Source organism: Schistocerca serialis, chromosome 11, assembly GCF_023864345.2.
Source record: "Schistocerca serialis cubense isolate TAMUIC-IGC-003099 chromosome 11, iqSchSeri2.2, whole genome shotgun sequence".
In the NCBI taxonomy this organism is placed as follows: domain Eukaryota; kingdom Metazoa; phylum Arthropoda; class Insecta; order Orthoptera; family Acrididae; genus Schistocerca; species Schistocerca serialis.
The window spans coordinates 47,897,602-47,916,709 of record NC_064648.1 but is presented as its reverse complement, the minus strand read 5'-3'; the positions used below and the strand labels follow the sequence as shown (position 1 = coordinate 47,916,709).

At 42.9% G+C, this 19,108-nt stretch overlaps 1 protein-coding gene across 1 annotated transcript in view; it reads left to right on the top strand.

Annotated features, from left to right (window-relative positions):
• The window catches only part of LOC126426421 (ankyrin repeat domain-containing protein 65-like), a 59,947-nt gene that overhangs the window by 24,279 nt on the left and 16,560 nt on the right, over positions 1-19,108 (top strand). The gene's annotated exons all lie outside the window — the stretch shown is intronic.

Genomic DNA, 19,108 nt, shown 5'->3' with positions numbered 1-19,108 from the left:
TCTTCTGATATATCGCCGTAGAAAAGACAGTTGAGTGTGTTTACGAACTGGCAAAGTACCCGCCTCCTCGTGTGCCATCAGTCGCCAAAATCTCGTTTCGATGTCTCGTGCAGTTTCAGATGTGAGGGATGTTGCGAATATTTCATTCTCGTGGGCGTGAGGTCATGAGTAAACCCGCTACATAGAATCCATTTTCTCGAGATGGAAGTCAGATAGAGAACTCCTCCCAAGTCTAAAGAAAAATTCAATATGTTAGCTAAATTTCATACGCAGCAACATATGGTGCAATATGCACAAAACGCAAAATCATAGTGACCTCCATTTTTCATTGCAAACTTTTCGAATTTTCTGTAGTGTCTTAATAAAATGTGTATATCACAATACCTACGACCATTAGCAGGATTATGAGCACCTCGCCACGAAGCTGACATGTAACGCCACATGTAGGGCGAAAATCAAATATTTTTATGGAATAGTTTCGGTAAAATCGATTGAGAAGGATTCAGAGTGTGCGTGCTTCAGTATTGTCAGCGCAGAGCGCCGCCAGTCGGCGCCTGCGACGTACGGTGTACGCGTCTCAATTTGCGCCTAGCCTTAACAGTCGGGGGCGCACACACACACACACACACACACACACACACACACACACACACACACACACTCCAGACGGAGTGGCCCTACAAGGCCTGTTTTCACAGACAGAGCTGCGGAATCCTAAAAATGAACTGAAGTGATGGCGTGGCATTATTAGCCAGGATATAGCGTTAGGCGTCCCTCGGCCCGTAGGAGAAAGCTGTCCTGTTTCACGCAACGTGGGCGGTGAAGACAAGCTGAAGTGATGGGGGCGGCACAAACAGCCAGAAACCGAGAGAAGGAAACTACCTATTCGGCCGGGAATCGAACCTGGGACGCTAACCACAGACTGCGGACACTGCTGCACAGACCGTGAATGCGAGTCGCTGTATGAGACGCCCTGTCGCGTGATGCGTGTGGTTCACCTCGCCTCTTCTCTGCTAGACGTAGTCATGCTTTCGAAACTCTTCCGTCCATTACCGCTTTAACGATGTCGCACTTTGTGTGTGTGTGTGTGTGTGTGTGTGTGTGTGTGTGTGTGTGTGTGTTTGGAGGAGGGGCGGATGTTGCAGAAAACAGTGCATCAACTAACGTTGATACGTAACAACAAAACACATTATTCTGATTCTATTACCGGTGCAGCGTCCCACTCGACATGCGTTTCTGGTCTGGAACCTTTCCTGCATAGTAACTAATAATGAAATAAAAATAAAAGCTTTGTAGCCAACGTCGAATTTTCTTCGCAAATTGAAGATTACTAAAAGTGCTTCCATGTCCATAAAAAATTCTGTTCATGTCGTCTCTGACTGAAATAAATGCAGTTCGCAAGCGGTGCGAGTTGGGTGGCGGGGGGGGGGGGGGGGGGGGTTGTGTTGTGCAGCGCACGCTCTGCCCCCCACGACGGCCCAGCTGACCGGCGCTGCGGCACAGCCGGCCTGTCTGCCGCTCCTTCTGGGCTGACGCGATTCACGCCGTCTGAGACTACTGGAACACCACACCACAACACAGCACTGCAGCGACGTTTTCGAGGTCATTAATCTGTCACTTCCTGACTGTTCTTGGCAAAAAATGCTTGAAAGATATCTTATCTGCTCCAGATGTCATACATGTTTCGTGGACGGTTCTTTAACTGGTCGTAGAACTGTCGCATGTCACCAAAAATATACGCAGAACGACTAAATATATATTGTGGTGCAGCTTTTGATAAAATTTAGCGAACAGTTCAACATATTTCCCGACTGTGCAAGTTATAACGGACCTACTCTTCACGTTACATAGGATTTTTTAAATGTCATGTACGCCTAATGTTCCTTCTTTGGGAAATGCGTCTGTTCCGAAGAAGAATGAAAATCCGGGTATGTACAGAGACAGTTGCTATTGCGCGACAACGTTTGCACGGAAACGATCGAACGAAAGTTAACATTAAAAAACAGTTAGTGAAATTTGGAATAAATGAAGGTGGTATTTTCGATTGCAAATTACTTAAGAACGGCCGACGGCTCATCACCCAGCCCAAACTGCGAAGGATACAAGGATACAAAATTGAAATTTGGAAAAGGTGTGGATTGGATCTTATACTGTAGCAGTTGTTTAAGAAGGGATTGTCCGGAATATGAAGGGGGTGAAACGGGGATGACGGATTCTTTAAAAAGTCACTATTAAGGCAGTTCTGAAGCTAGAACTGCGAAAACTGTAATTTGGCTTCTGTCAGAAAATAAGAAAATACATGTTTAAGTGTTTCTGGAAATTCAGTCCCTAAAGGTGTCCATTACAGGATGAAAATTATTAAGAAAATATTTTGTTGCATTAAAGTTTTAAAGCTAAATTTATGAAAATTTGTATTTCACTTCTCGGTTAGATATAAACAAATATTTGTTGAGGGATGAAAACTGCTGTGTAAATATCTGCATAAGAACGCAAAAGGCGTGATTAAGAAAAACTCCGGACTTCAGGTATCAGGATCGCTGTTTGGTCAGATTTACATTCGGAAAAGTCCTTGCTTACACGGCCTTAACTAGAGTGAAAAGCGTAGATGGTGTTCCAGTGTGTGAACAACATAAAACTTCGATTAAATAAGAACAGAAAAAAGTCTGCGCAGGCCATACAGTAGGCGCGATCGAAGCGGCGATCGCTCGGCCAGTTGTTTCTGGACTGCAGTAACAATCATCGGACTGCAGTGAGGAGAGAACGGAACCAGAAGCAATTATTCTAGCTCAGACGTCGAAACACGGCTAATGTCGTGAGAGACGAAGTCGGCCAGAAAACCAGGAGAACACTTTGTACTGAACATATGGCATGTAAAAGCCGGCAGTTTGCAAAACAGTTCGCGCAATGAACAACTTTGCGTTACTCACTGTGATAAGTGGTACCGACTTTAGAAATGCAAATGTTCAGAAATAATAGTTCTCTATTATAGTAAGTTATTCGTGGGACCGGCCGGGGTGGCCAAGCGGTTCTAGGCGCTACAGTCTGGAGCCGCGCGACCGCTACGGTCGCAGGTTCGAATCCTGCCTCGGGCATGGATGTGTTTGATGTCCTCAGGTTAGTTAGGTTTAAGTAGTTTGTAACCTCCCAACAGAAAATTTAATAAATAGTATGAATAATATTCTCATTTAACCTCCCCACAAAATTTTCTGATTTAATCTAAGCTCAAAATTCATTCACATGTAGCGTAACCTCAAAACAGAAAATATTAACATAAATATTATTCACGTTTAGTGTAAGCTGAAAACAGAAAAATTCCTAAACCTCTCAACAGTAAAAATTATAATTATGTCGTTCACATTCAGTGTAACGTCCCAAAAAAAAAAAAATTCAGTAACCTGGTAATAAAACAATGTAACTAACCTCTCAAGTAAATTGTCGCTCACTTAAGACTTTTCAATAATTCACTGTGAATTTAACATGGTAAATTTTGGACGACAGCAGTGCTGCGTCATGGCCCTGAAAGATCATTCTGAATAAAAAAGGAAAAATTCTTACCTCAATGAAGTCGCGGGATATATCTGCTCTTACAATAAATTTTTCCGGCACAGCTCTGTGCAATGCTGGCCGACCTACCTGTCATTTATGAAAGGAATCAACTGATTTTTATATTGCAATAATCGGGATAATCATGGATCGGAGGAATTAGTAAATTCTTTAAATTGAAATGAATGGTTGTTAAAAGTTACTTTTTCTGAGGAAGATTATTATTACGAGAGTTTTAAAAACATTTACATGCGACTTGAGATAACATTACTACATATGGGCGAGGCTGCTTTTTACCTTACACAATAATACTCAGGCTGCGACATCGCCGCACCGCGACCGGGCCAGCCAACACGGTACACCATACCAGACCAGAGCAGACTCCAGACTAGACTTGGCCACTGTTTCTATGTTTCGATACAGTGTATCGATACGTGGAACTGTTTCAGTGTTTCGGAACGGCTGTGGTTCACTGTTTCGAAACAGTGGTGTTTCATTCCGCCCCTGTCTCGGATATCCGGACCAGATTCGATCTCGAGCCAGACACAGAAACTATATCGTTGTTTCAAAATAAGGCTGTTTCAGTCCACATGTGCTTGGAACGGACTGATTGTATCGAAACAGTGATGTTTCATTCAGCTCTGTGTCGGACGAGATTCGGGCTCGGCTCAGGTACTGAAACACAACATATCACTTCGTGAAACACTTTCAAGAGTGTCGAAATCGTTTTGACAAGCAATAGCATGAAGCTTAAGATATCCGAAAATAAAGCTCCCTTTCTAGATGACTGTCCTATTCCGAAATGGCGTAACATTTGCTTTATAAACATTAACCAAACAATAAAACAACGCATACTATTCACATTCAAAATAATAAATATGTGAAAATCATTCAGTTAAATTACACTTTTTTTTATAATATACGTTTCTCTGTTCAAGTACAGTAATCATGTTAAGAAACGCAAGTAAACCTAGAACATTTTGAATAAAAAAAGGCGTAGAGTGACAGTTATTATACATATACAAAAATTTAATGTAGGTATAATTGCAAGCAATCTGTTTGACATATCACTGATAGTGTAATGGTGAACAGGAAGGGCTGGGAAGCATGGTGAATTTATAGTAACGGTTCGACACACCTTGAAAGACAAAATTTTTTCTGTTATATTTTGTTATTTATTCGAATTATTTGGCATTATTTGAGAGTCTATAGTCACTGTGCCTATTATCGACAATGATTCCCTTTGTGTGCATGGGAATTAGCAGGATGGGTATATTACCCATACTAACGGAATGTGGGTAGCCCAGTAGCATACCCGTTGTTTCGTCAGTTTGCTCCCACCTCCAGTTCCGTTCGTGGTGGTTCTTCTGTCTTCAGCTATGGCTGTCCTCAGCCAATTGAAAAGTATGAAAGTCACACGACACGAAAGCAGCGCATTTGCTGCATGAAATACGAAACTGCCAAGACGCCTAAGTGATAGTTTCATACTTTCTGCGACATGATTAGCGCTCTCGCACCTCATTTGTGTTTATATGGACATACCTGTACAGTAGACATTCAAGATGATAAAATGTCTAGGTTTATTAGATTACAAAACACAAACTGTTTCACTGTTTCGAAACAGCGTATCGAAACATGACATTGTACTGTTTCATTTGTTTCGAAACAGTTACGTGTTTCAGTTTGCCCATCTCTACTCCAGACTAGCAACAACTTACTGCTACAGTTAAACAGTTCCTACTGCAGTCAACACTGCTCTCTGATCAGAGATTTTCTTATACCTTGCATATCGCAGGCACCGCATGGGTAATACACCTCTTACAAGTTCTAGGGGACTGATGACCTCAGAAGTTAAGTCCTATAGTGCTCAGAGCCATTTTTTTATTCGTGGGAAGCTCGTAATGTTTAATGCAGCGAAGAATCAGTAATTTTACCGGATCGGACTTCCTTCACTCTTGTACAATAAGGTGTGCAGTATATGGTACGCCTGTTTTCAATAAGCTAGCACAAGAATTAAAAAATCTTAGCAGTAATGCACGCGCTTTTAAATCGAAATTGATGAGATTCCTCATGGCTCAGTCTTCCTGCTCTGTCGAGGAGTTCCTTGAAATATTAAACTGGTTCCTGTGTTGTGTTATTGACTGTGTTTACATAAATTTATGGCTTGTCTCTTTTGCGTTCATAAACATTTTATTTCACTCTTATTACTTCTGTGTTGTACTTTTATGTACAGACACCTTGCATGACGTTGGAGATTAGCTTCTCAGTTTGGTCCTGCAGAACTAGACGTGTAAACACTCTGTTGACGTAATTTGGAAATGTGAGTAGAGTTTGCACCGCACACAAAAACATATCATTCTGTGGTAATATTTTGTGAAGAGGCATTTAATTTATCCTTTTAAACTTTGTCATTACTCTTTAACTAGTTGCTTTGAAAAGCAACAAAGTTCGCTGCAGTTAAATGGCGGTTTTGAATAGCAGTCTGTTTTCTAAATTGCACGTGTTTATCTTGGTTACCGAAATTAAATAAGGAATCACTTTCAATATTTTAGTATAGTTTCACTAGTGTTGTTCTCGGGGTCAGTAATGGTGAATGGATAGGACTGTTAGGTAAATGATTGAGGTAAAGTTAATTAGTCTATAACAGTTGCTGCACTGAACCCTCTTCATTCAGTTAAGAAAAACTCCTACGCTGGCCACCCTCGTACAGCCTAAAGATGAAACTGGTCGGATCTTACTTCTGTGAGTTGCTGCTGGTGGGACGTAAAGCCGACGGGACACGGACCGTGCTGTCGAACGTGAACGTTGAGCGTGCCAAGTTCAACGTGCTGCTGAACGCTCAGGAACGATGCGACTTGTGCACACGGTACGTGGGCCCCAACGTGGTATACGCGATAGCAACGCACTCCAGTGGCAGTTTCAGGGATGTTTTTACTTCGTAAATCACACTGTTTACTCAACGGGCGCGCGTAAAATTCGCACGTTAGCTCTATTAAAACACACATTTCCTCCATCGTCCACGAAAAGGAAAGTACCATGTCCAACCAATAAGGACACAGGCTTATGAAAGTTTCATTACAAACAGTGCGGTACAAATTTGGAATACTTCTCCGCATAAGATAAACATTATTTCATCATTCCCTCATTTTAGTAAAACCCCAAGGCCAGTCTTAATTGATCACTGTTCTTACCCAGTAACAGAATCTTTGCAACATGTGAATTACGAAGCGTAAAAGAAAAAGGAGCAAAATATCTTCATACAAGTAGCGCAAGCTGTCCTGTAATTAAGCCAATCGAACAAAGTTGCCCCTCAAAAAAAGGTGAACTTATATTTACCTAACATCAAATATTATAGCATATACTTATATTACACTAATAATATAGTATCAGAACTAAATAAAAACGCGAATGTTAGGAAAAATTTTTTTTGGGAGTGTTAACACGCGAACCATCGCCCCAAACAAAGCCTCATTACTGGACAGTGACGCTACTCATTACGCAAAACCAAAAACCGCTTCCTCTTCTTAAAAAATATTGTGTTACGCCTTGCTAAAAACCTTAATCGTATATAATTGTTATTAATTGAAATTTAATTATAACAAATTGTACAAAGAACAATGCGTTTTGGGTGGATCTTCAGTGTGTCGCTGCCTTCAAATAGCCTACTCTCATAAGACGCTCGTTACAATAATTCTTTTGCCATGAATAAGATGTTTGTCATTATTTTACTGGAAGGAATCACACAACTAACAACGGGTTTTCCAGTGATTCTCAATTTGATGGTGCTCAGAAACGGCATATATACATATAGGCTTGAAATGAATGCCAATATGGCGCCTCACATCTCTGTACTGAAGGGAGACGACGTGCGTGTGACGTAAGTGGCGTTGTGCCATCTCATTGGTCAACGCTCAGACGCACGCTCAGAATATCTGACATGCCAGATATTGCTCTGCACGTTCGGAAAGACTCCCGAACGTGCTATTCCACGCTATGACGTCAGAAACTGGGTATGCTCAACGTTCGGATGCACGGTCCCTGTGCCGACGGCTTAAAGGCATTGCTCGTCGGCAGCCTGTGGCAGCTGTCTGTTCCTAATGTCGCTCCACATAACAAGTTTGGGCCCACAGGACTGTCGTGGGATATCCGTGTCCGCCAGATGTCACCGCACTGTAGCCACTCACGACCACACAGTACTGTCCTGTAGAGGTGGCAAAAAATAACGTAACTGATAGAAATAACCGGTTACTGAGAAGTAACGGTTACTGCGATAACCGTTCCTCTGATTCTGGCAGTTATTTCAATAACTGTTTAGTGTCAACAGTGCCTCGCGCCATCTGTTGACCGAAGATCGTACTGCGCATTTGGAAGGCGTTCTATAGACCATGGGAATAACTGTGAGACTGCGCGCCATCTGTTGATAAGAACTGTGTACTATTTCGTGGGCCTTCGTTACTTTTAGCATAAACAATTAAATAAAGTTAATGTCCGAGCCGTGGCTGATAGGAGCTGCAGTACAGGCATTAACAAGTACGGTCGTTCCCTTAAGCCACCGCCTTACGTGTTAATTTAGCTTGGACGGGTAGTACAAGGAAAGTTACTAAGGAATTCGAGCGACTATGGAAATAACTGTCAGAGCCGGTATTCTCCTCTGGCAGTTATCGTTATTGGCTCGTAGTTCTAGTTCTCTGGTAGTTATCGGGCTACCACCACAGATAACCTGGAAGCTGGTAACGGAATAACTGTGTGTCTAGACGTTCCTGACTCGGTGACTCCAGTTAAAGGTCGTAGTTCCAGGTGATATTTCCAGAGAGGATAGTAACTGGAGCGAACAAATATTTTCGTACTGCTACGGAAATAGCCGCTGGCCATCGCGAATGACAAATAACATGTCAGAAAGTATAACATAATACAGTGGAATATAATAATTATCCTCATCATTTGTCAGGAGATTGTCAAAATACGTGAATATATCACAGCAACTGCTAATATTTACAGAATTGGTACACTGACAGAATAAAACACAGTTACGTACTTTTAATAAATTTATCGTACACAGAATACCCGATCTTGACTGTTGCAACCAAGTGCTGTCAAAACTGAAATATAGCAGAATTTTTACCTAAGCTGGTCTATCAGTCTCTGTTACGATATTCATCTACAGAGTAGGAGGGGTCACTGGAAGCGTCTGATTCCACCCGTCTGCTTCGACGTAAAGGTGTTGTGGTGTGTGAATGTCATTACGGCACGGTGTTTGAGTTGGTTTTTGTGTGTGTGTGTGTGTGTGTGTGTGGGGGGGGGGGGCTGTCGATCTAGGTTGCAGTGCCGGAATTTGCTGGTGGTAATTAATTTTTTTTTTTTTCTAGCTGTGATGTTTTGTGTATTTATGAAGTATTGAATGTGATTTAATTTATGTAGGGATGATTGATTTGTGGACTTCTGGGATTGTGGTTTTATTTTTCGCAGTTGTAGGTGTTGGTTTTTTGGCATCAGTAGCTGTGGTGGACCTATATAGGTCACCGGATAATGACCGATTCCCATTTTCATAATTGTGTGTGTTGATGTTTTAGTATCGTCATCTGAGGTTGACCTATGTAGGTCAAGGGAAATGTCTGATTCCAATTTTCGTACTTTTAGTTGTGGGTATTGGTGTTTTGGTATGGTCACCTATAGTTGACCTATATTGTTCAAGGGAAGTGTCCGATTCCTGCAGATTTTTGTTGGTGTAGCAGAATGCTGTATTTTTTTTCTTTTTGTTCTTCATTTTGTGTTTTGGGATCATGGTGTGTTTTTTTTACTAGCTTGTCCTCACCCTAAAACCCCCAACTTCCCGCAGTTGTCCCATTGGTTTGATTGTATTTTTGGTGGGAAATGTTATTGTATTATTTATATGTACCTTCGTGTTTGTTGCCATGTGTATGTAGTGACGTCATAGACACACTTAAAATAGACATTTCCGGCATATTGATGATGGGTGGAATCAGACACTTATGTATCAAATAGTCATTCAAACACACTGTAAACCGTGCCTTATCTGAAACCAAGTTTTTAATGGTTGCTGACTTGCTGGCAGCTTATTGAAAGTGCATGTTCCTGAATATTGGACCCCTTTTGGACCAAGGTAAGTAATTTTAGGTCTTTATGTAGATTGCTGTTCCCATTTCTAGTACTGATATTATGTATTAAGCTATTGGTTGGAAATACTTGTAACAAATTTCATTAAGGAATAAATATACTAGGAAGCAGTGGTTAGAATACAAAGTTCCTTGAACAGGTTCCTACATGATGTTCTTGAATTGATACCACAAACGATTTTTATTACACGCTTTTACATGCGAAAAACTTTTGCTACGTTTGATGAGTTACCACAGTATATGTTCCCTTATGAAATAATAGAATGAAAAAATGTGGTATGCCCTTCCCAACTGAATTTATTATCGAGTTGTAATCCCAGAAATGTAACACTGTCAACCTTTTCGATCTGCATGTCTTCATATGTTATAAACATGCTGTCGCTGGAGAAATCGAGCAGTTTGCAAATCTGACATAAAACTTGGATTAGCGTACTCACTTTCCCCAATAGGACTAGCTTTTACAGCACAGGAGTAAACGAATCTGTCACATTACGTATATTTTTTGTTGTATTACAAGGCTGTACACTTTATTCTATTATGTGAGCAGCACAAGAAATTAAGCTTCGAATTTAACCTACAGTACTCAGTTTACATATTACTTCATACTTAAAAACGCACGTTGTTAACATTTTACTTAAACAGTGCTTTGGCGAAGTTCCGCGTACTTTCTGTCGCAGCTGCGAAGATAATATTTCTAATAGCGACCGATAACCTACAAACATATAATCTGAAACACTAATAATCGTTCTAACATCAACTAAAATGTACCCGGAGTTAATAAGCTGAGGTTATGACACGATTCATACGACATTCCTGCTATTTCACACTACTCGCAGTTATACTGATAACTAAACTGATGGATTCCAACTATGTCGTTATTTAACTGTAGGAGTTATCGGTATTCGCTAGCGAAAAATAACTTGGCAGTTATTAATAACCGTTAACGATAACGGTTATCAAAGAATAACTGGAACTGTGATAACGGTTACTCCAGAATAACCGTTTGGCCCACCTCTACTGTCCTGGCCGTGTTCCGCAGACCTCGCCGCGCACCGCGCCTGCCCCCCACCACCTGTCGGCCGCCGGCAGCTCTCCCCTCCCTACCCCTCCCCCTACTTCTGCCCCCTCCTACGCGCCCACGGACAACACTTCTTGCTAGTGGTGGGCCAAACGGTTATTCTGGAGTAACCGTTATCACGGTTCCAGTTATTCTTGATAACCATTATTTTTAACGGTTATCAATAACTGTCAAGTTATTTTTCACTACCAAATACTGCGACGGGGTTAAGTTAAATAACGACATGGTTGTAATCCATCATTTTAGTTATGACTATAACTGCTAGTAGTGCGAAATGGCAGCAATGTCGTATGAATCGTGTCATAACCTTAGCAAATTAACTCTGGGTAGATTTCAGTTGATTTTAGAAGGATTATTAGTGTTTCATATAATATGTGTGTAGCTTATCGGTCGCTATTGGAAATATTATCCTCGCAGCTGCAACAGAAAGTAGGCGGAACTTCGCCACAGCTCTGTTTAAAAATGGTTCAAATGGCTCTGACCACTATGGGACTTCACATCTGAGGTCATCAGTCCCATAGAACTTAGAAATACTTAGACCTAACCAACCTAAGGACATCACACACATCTGCGCCCGAGGCAGGATTCGAACCCGCGACCGTAGCGGGCGTGCGGTTCCAGACTGAAGAGCCTAGAACCGCTCGGCCACAACAGCCGGCCTGCACTGTTGAAGTAAAATGTTAACAACGTGCGTTTATAAGTACGAAGTAACATGTAAACTGAATACTGTAGGTTAAATTCGAAGCTTAATTTCCTGTGCTGCTCACTTAATAGAATAAGTGTAAAGCCTTGTAATAGAACAAAAAACATATACGTAATGTGACAGATTCGTTTACTCCTGACTTGTACAAGATAGGTGTATTGGGGAAAGTGTGAGTACGCTAATCCAAGGTTAATGTGAGATTTGGAAAACTGCTCGATTTCAATTAGGAAGGGCATACCACAGAATTGATGAAGCGCCCAAAGAAGTCGGTCTTTGCAGTGAGAATGATGTCAGATGTAGGAGACATTACCGAATTCATACTTAATGTCACTTTCAGGATCTACATTACCTCCACTAGTTACATTAACTGATATAGTTAAAGTAGATTCTACTCCACTGTCCGTAAATAACAAACATCGTCAAAAACCTTCTCTTGTACTTTAGTTATCATTATAACTGCTAGTAGAGCGAAATGGCAGCAATGTCGTATGAATCGTGTCATAACCTTAGCAAATTAACTCTGGGTAGATTTCAGTTGATTTTAGGAGGATTATTAGTGTTTCATATAATATGTGTGTAGCTTATCGGTCGCTATTGTCTGTTGAAGCTTGCTAGTCTGCGAAGCACTTACACTGAATGAAAGTCCTTCCTCTTTTTTCGTATTTACAAAATCTTTCACTTTCCATGTTACTCAGTCTCTCAATACGCGCGCGCGCGCGCGCACACGCGCGCGCGCACACGCGCGCGCGCACACGCGCGCGCGCACACGCGCGCGCGCACACGCGCGCGCGCACACGCGCGCACATACGCGCGCACACACACACACACACACACACACACACACACACACACACACACACACACACACACACAACAAATGTAACAAACTTACCTTTCGTTGAATGATGCAGCCTCGGCGTGCTAAACCTGAGAGTCCGACCCCCTCCGTCTGCCGTACCAGTTTCAGGGTCCCCGCTCGTCGTGTAAGTTGGCATCGCGGCCCTGCCGTACCGCTGGTCGTTGATACCGCTGTGACGCCGTCTGCTGCTTCGATGTGCCCTCGTTGTTATTGTGACTGTTCAACATCTTTCTTCTAAGTATGTCTGGCAACTTGAAACGGTTTCCATTCAAACTTCTGCATGTAACAATTTACTAAATTTTTCATTATCATTCAATATTAGGTCTCTCACAAAGTTTCTCTTAACCACGGATTCAATGTACTACGGCTTTTTAACTGTTTTCCCGGCCTGTGCACCATGTGGGGCAGCGCGGTTCCTTCTGTCCTGCACCTGCCTGTGAACTCGTTGCAGCAGATCGCCGGTAGGAAAGCCGAGCAGAAACCTACCGTACTGCGACCCGCCCTAGGCTGCTGCATACAACGTAACTATTCTAAGAATTCGGAAAAGGTCTTAATTTTGAGTAAAAGGTAGAAGTACTCAAAACTTCGGTATAATCTGAAGTTAGAATCACAAGTTCGCTGCGAAGCCCGTGCTAATCCTAACACAGCCATGCACTAACCCTTTCATTCACGTTAGCAAGTCTATGGCAACGTGTGTCCCGAAATCTGAACAGCTACTAAGTAAGAATTGCTCTTATACGATAATGCTCGCCACACTATTAAGTTCATCGGTATCTAATACAATCAAGGTTTCGGTCACCGATCTGCTCTATATGCCAAGCGGAATTTGTCTTTTCTCATGCACAAAATTACTTACAAAATCCGTACTTTCTAAAAAAAAAAAACAGAATAAATTTGCCATCACTTTAAAGCACTTTTGAGTCGTGTACCACAGCTAAAACTGGCAAATTATAACTTCCTTTGGAGCTCATACTACACACAACCGTACCATTGAAAGGCTGGACTCCGACTCCTCTAGACTGGCGTAAGCATTCTGTATCCAAGACAAAAGACGCACGAAGAATACTCCTTTCTGATTGATCAGTTTTCTTTAAGGCCAATAGAAATACATTACCCGCCCGCGTTAGCCCGGGCTTTTCATGACTGACCAATCACCAAATTACACACTTTCGAATTGTACTTTTTTCGGAAATAAATATTTAACTTTGATATTTTATTTATACTTTACGTGATTAACTGTTTTGATTTGCACTCGAATTAACTTCCCTTTTAGCATAAACTTACTTAACATTATTTGATACTGTAAGGTGGCATCGGTCCTGCACCTTACAGGAGTCCATTTAACGTGACTATAATCACTTTGCGAGCACTTGACGTCAATAAAAACGACTGAGAGCGGCGCTGTCGCTTTGGAGATGAGTAGTTGGTAAATGATCTAAAATACGGTGTAGGAAATGTATGTGGAAACACATCGGCACGCAGGCTAGGTAATACAGTGAGAATTACGCGTTTTTCTAATCGTAAAACTTTGCAGAAATGCAGTATGCGAGACAGAGCTCGGCTACCTCCCCGCCTAGCCGCAGAAGGCCGCAGCCTGACGGCAGAAATGGTTAACTGGGGAAGTTCTGTAATCCGTTTAGAGAGGCCACAGCTACCGCCAGCCTCGGAGGCTGCAGATGCTCAGGTGTTTACCAAAACAGAGCAACGGGTAGCTGGACAGGCTTTCCTGCGCGTGCCCTCGCCTATGTCCCACTAATTTTACGCCTTCGAGTAACTCAAGTGGGGCAGGCCAGGAGTTCCGAATATCAAAACTTTCATTGCAGGAGTCTGTGTTCGCTACGACGGGGAATTTTGTCGGGAAAATCTCGAGTGGTCTCTTAGGAGAAAAATTCCAGTAAAACTATTCTTGCCTGCACGTGTGGCTCTAGCTTTGGAAAAAACTTAAGATTCCCAGGCCATACATTGGGCGGCACATGCAAAATGGGTATTTTGAGCCTGTCTCGCGGTGTGTTTGGCTCGGTAAAAGTTGAGGTGGGACAACAGAGGTGAAGGGCGATATTGCTCGACTGTCTGTCGAGGTCTTCCGTTCCGGGCTTTCGTACTGAGAGGGCGTTAGTCAAGTCGTCTCCCGTCTTGGTCTCTCGTTCTGAGACGACGTTAGCCGCGCCAGCTCTTTGGTGCGGGGAAGACTGTCGTAATTAGAGAAGTTTACGGACAGCGGTCTGTTGTCCGAGTATTGTAGGAGTGCACTTTCCGAGACGCCACACGCCGATCGGACGGCGGCGCCGTCGGCGTCGGAGACCGCCGCTGCAACAGGAATATTACGGTGAGATCGCTCCCGCTTCGGCCTGTGTTAGGAGTAACGTTAAATAGTTGGATCGCGTGCAGTTGCTGTTCCCACAGAGGCTTCACGATACTTTGGGGTGTAGAGGTTCTTCGTATTTTGCGTTTTGTGTCGATGTCAGTCGGTGAGCCAAGTTATGAGAGATCGCATTTGGACCGATTAACACAGTTCACTGCCAATGCTAGTGAGGAGGGTAATTTGTAAATTGTTCTTTGTGTTTTATTCAGCATTGATCTGAAGATTAGAATAAAATTATTGTGATTCAGTAGAGCCTTTACTTTCAGTAGTTGATCCTGAATTCACTCTTTCGCTTTATTTTATTTTTGTGTATGTGTCTGGTGTCATTGAACCCCCTAAGTGTCCGTGATCATTCATATTTGGAAGTAAAAATAGGTGTGATTTGTCGCCAATACTACCACCGCAGATTAATTAGGGGTGACAGGGCCACATTAAAATCTAGCGTTATCCATTTTTGCGTACAGTTCCACGCCCAATTTCTCTGTAAGTTGTTTGTCAGGGTCGAACACACATGAAAAATCCTGCCAGCAACGGGTGGCTGTTACAACAGAAAATTTTCCGTCGCCTGCATTCACAGTGTCTTAAAAATTTGTCACGCTAGTTCATATGGCGTTTGTCAGTATGACAATGATCTATATGAGATCTCGTGGAAATCGGGTTTTCTGCCGGATATCAGCGTCTTGCAAACGCGATATTTCGACGTCATCACTTGACGTCTTCATCAGGTGTTCCCTGAGACTGGCTGCTTGCTGTTTTTTTTTTTTTTTTTTTTTTTTGCACTTTTCATTCTCTGCCCAGAGGGGACAGAGCGGGCTGTTTTAGGGCTTGCTATTTGCCCTCTTCAGCCATGGGTTTGTACATTTTATTTTTATACAATTTTTACATTTGTCTTGCTACATAGTGCAAGTTTCCTTTTGGTCTTTAACAATTACAATGATCTTCACATATTTTAACATTTACTTTGGGATTTTAACAATTTCAATGATATTTTAGCAGTTTTAGTGATATTTTAACGAATATAATGAGATTTGGAAAACTACAATAGTGTTTTAGCAATTTCAGTGGTATTTTAATAATTAGGTTAATATTACATTACAGTTTCGTTTTTCATCTGTTTATTTTACAATTCATTTGTTCTTATTCGTTAATAGTTTATAATTACAGATATCTTATAATATGGGCAATTGCTTATTCTACTATACATATGCATTTGTTTTGTATTTCTTATTTAGTGTACAGAGCGAGGGAGGGGGAGTAGAGGGAGTTGGGTTAGGTGTATTTTGGTGGTTCTTTGTGGGCCATGTTCGTGTGTGTTTGTGTTTTATGCTTGAGTCCTTTCGTCTAGGTGTGGGGGGGATGGTGGTGTTTGCTGTTAGTGGTGCTAGGATTGGGGCGAGATCGGGGTACATCTTAGCTGTGTTGTGGGCGATTGTGTGGGTGGGTGTTGTGTATTTGTATTTGGGTTTCCTTTTTGTTCTGTGGTTGACTGTGATTAGGTCCTCCATGTCCAGTCTTTTGTTTAGGATATGATTTCTGTATCTGGCTCTCATTTTGGCTAATCTGGTTTGTAGTGGTTCCATTCTGGTTGTCTCATATACTTCATTGCTTGGTGTCAGATACGGCAGCCTTGCGATACTTCGTATTAGTCTGCGCTCTGTGCTGTACAGTCTTTTTGCAATCGGTGCATGTATGCCTCCCAGGGGGGCTGCCGCATACTCTAGAACTGGACGAATGAAGGTTTTGTAGGTATGTAGTGCCGTTTGAGTGTTACAGCCATGGAAGCGTCCTTGCACTTGTCGTATTAGGTTTTGTCTGAGTCGGGTTTTGTTAAGGAGGTACGTCAGGTGGGTTTTCCAGTTGAGATGTTTGTCTAGGTATACTCTGAGGTATCTAGCTGTGTCGTTTAGTTGTAGGGGGCTGTTCCAGAGGGTTAGTCGGATGTCCTGTTCGTTCTGTTGTTTCTTTTTTGTTAAGTGTCTGTGTCTGAAGAGGACTGTCTGTGTCTTGGTTGGGTTAGGTCGTATCCTCCATTTTGCCATCCAGGTTTCTAGGCGGTGGAGGTATGTGGTCGTTTTTCGTTGCAGTGTCGTTGTGCGTAGTTCCATACACCAGTAAGCCGTGTCGTCTGATTATAGTCCCATTTCTTCGTGGGGAGTCGTTACGGTAGGTATGTCAGCAGTGTAAAGTGTGTACAGTAGTGGGGACAAGATGCCACCTTGGGGGACGCCAGCTTGTGGGGTAAAGGCTTCTGATACCTGATTTGCGACGTGAACCCTGCAGGTCCGGTTGGTGATATAGGATTGGATAATCCTGACTACTTTGGTTGGGATGCCGATGCTGATTAGTTTGAACAGCAGGCCCTGGTGCCATAGTTTGTCGAAGGCCCGTTCTATGGCCAGGAACACTGCGAGTGTGCAGTGTCCCTGGTTGAACCCTTTGGTGATGCTGTCTGTCAGTTTAAGGAGGGGGTCATTGGTCGAGTGGTTGTGTCTGAATCCTGCTTGTGTGAGGGGGAGTAGGTTTTTCGTCTCGACGTAAGTCCTTATGTGGTCCGTTATTATCCGTTCGTATGTTTTCCCTATCACGTCCAGTAGGGATATCGGTCTGTATGATTTTGGGTCTGTCCTAGGTTTGTCAGATTTAGGTATCATTATAGTCTTGCTTGTCTTCCAGTTTGTTGGTATTGTCTCATTGTGTAGGCAGTAATTAAAGATAAGGGATAGGATGGGAATTATGACGTGGAGGAGGGCTTTTTGTAGGTGAATACGTCTAATTTCATTCTGTCCGGTGGCGGAGTTGCGTCCTGAGAAGATTGCGTTTTCTATTTCTATGTCTGTGATGTCTTTGGTGAGGGCCTGCTGTTCTTCGGTTTCGGTTGTTGGGGCGTTTATCAGGGTTCCTAGTTGTATGTCTACATGTCGTCTGAATGTGTCATCAAATCTGTTGTCGTTTGGGAATGAGTATACGTCTTGTAGTGTTTGTTTAAAGGCTGTTGCTTGCTCGAGGGGGTCTGTTGAAGGTTCATTGTTTACTGTCAGGGTGTTGGCGTGTGTCTGGCGTTGCCCTGTGAGTGTTTTGAAACTCTTCCAGAACTTGCCCCCACTCCTGTAGTCCAGTTTGCTGCATGTGTCGTCCCATTGTCGTTGTCTGTGTTGAGATATTAGTCTTTTAATTCTGGCGTTTATTCTGTTCCATTGTCTTTTTAGGTCTGGATTGTCGTCTCGTCTCATCTGTCTCTGTAGTCGTTTTTTCTGTCGTATTAGTTGTAGTGCTGCTTCTGGGATGGTGGGTTTCCAGTTTTCTACTACTTTGGTGGGGATTGCTTCCTGGACCGCTTTGGTGATAGCCGTTTCAAGTTTGTTGGTGACCAGATGTAAGTCGTCTTCGTCAGTGATTGTTATGGGAATGGATAGCTCACGGTTGATAGTGTCCTGGTATTTTTCCCAGTCTGCTCTATTATACTGGCTTATTGTTCTTCTGTGGGGATGGGGTGGAGGGGGGAGGTTGGCGGATGTGGAAAAGAGGATGGGTAGGTGGTCGCTGGTAATGGAGTCTCCGATTCGGGGTAGGTGGAGTGAGTTGTGTAAGTCGGGGCTGTGTAGGATGTGGTCTGGGGCTGAGATACCTTGGTGTCCTATGAAAGTAGGTTCATTTAGTGGAAGTCGAAGGGTCGGGTCTGTGGTCAGGAGGTCAAATAGTCTGCGTCCATTTCCATTGTCTACTCTGTCGCCAAGTCTGTGGTGTCTGGCATTAAAGTCTCCTACTAAGATAGATCGAGGAAGTGAAGTAAAGTACTGGATGAACTGGACCTGCAGCGCAGTCCCTGGGGGGTTATACATGCACGCTATTTTGAGTGTTCGCCTGTTGTTGTCTTTTATCTCAACCGCAATGGCTTCCGTGTTGTCAAAAGCAGCAGGGAGGGTGACCTCTTTCGCCGCAATAGTGTTGCTGACGTAGATAGCCACCCCTCCTCTGCCCTCCTGCCTGTCTTTCCTAAATGTATTATATTTTGGGACATCGCATTTGGTCCTGTCTTTGAGCCATGTTTCGGCGAAAGCAGCGACGTGTATGTTTTCTTGGTGGAGCATGTGCATTAGTATGGGGCGTTTGGATTTAATTCCTTTCGTGTTTGCGAAAAGGAGGTTCAGGTGATTTACTTCACTGGCTTCGCCCATGTTAAGGGAGGGGGGTAAGATGGGCGGGTGGGTGCGGTGTACTTTCCTACTTCATTGTGTGTGTTTGTGTTTCGCGCTGGTTGTGGTGTCGTGGGTCTTGCGGTGGGGTGGGGGAGGGTGAGTGGGGTCGTGGTCAATGAATCTTTTAACTTCTTCACGGCGGTCTTGAAATAAATCCAGCAAGACCGTTGTGAGGAGTCTGATGAGGTCGTCCTTCAGCACTACCTCTTCTGGAAAAATTTCTTCTGCTGGGA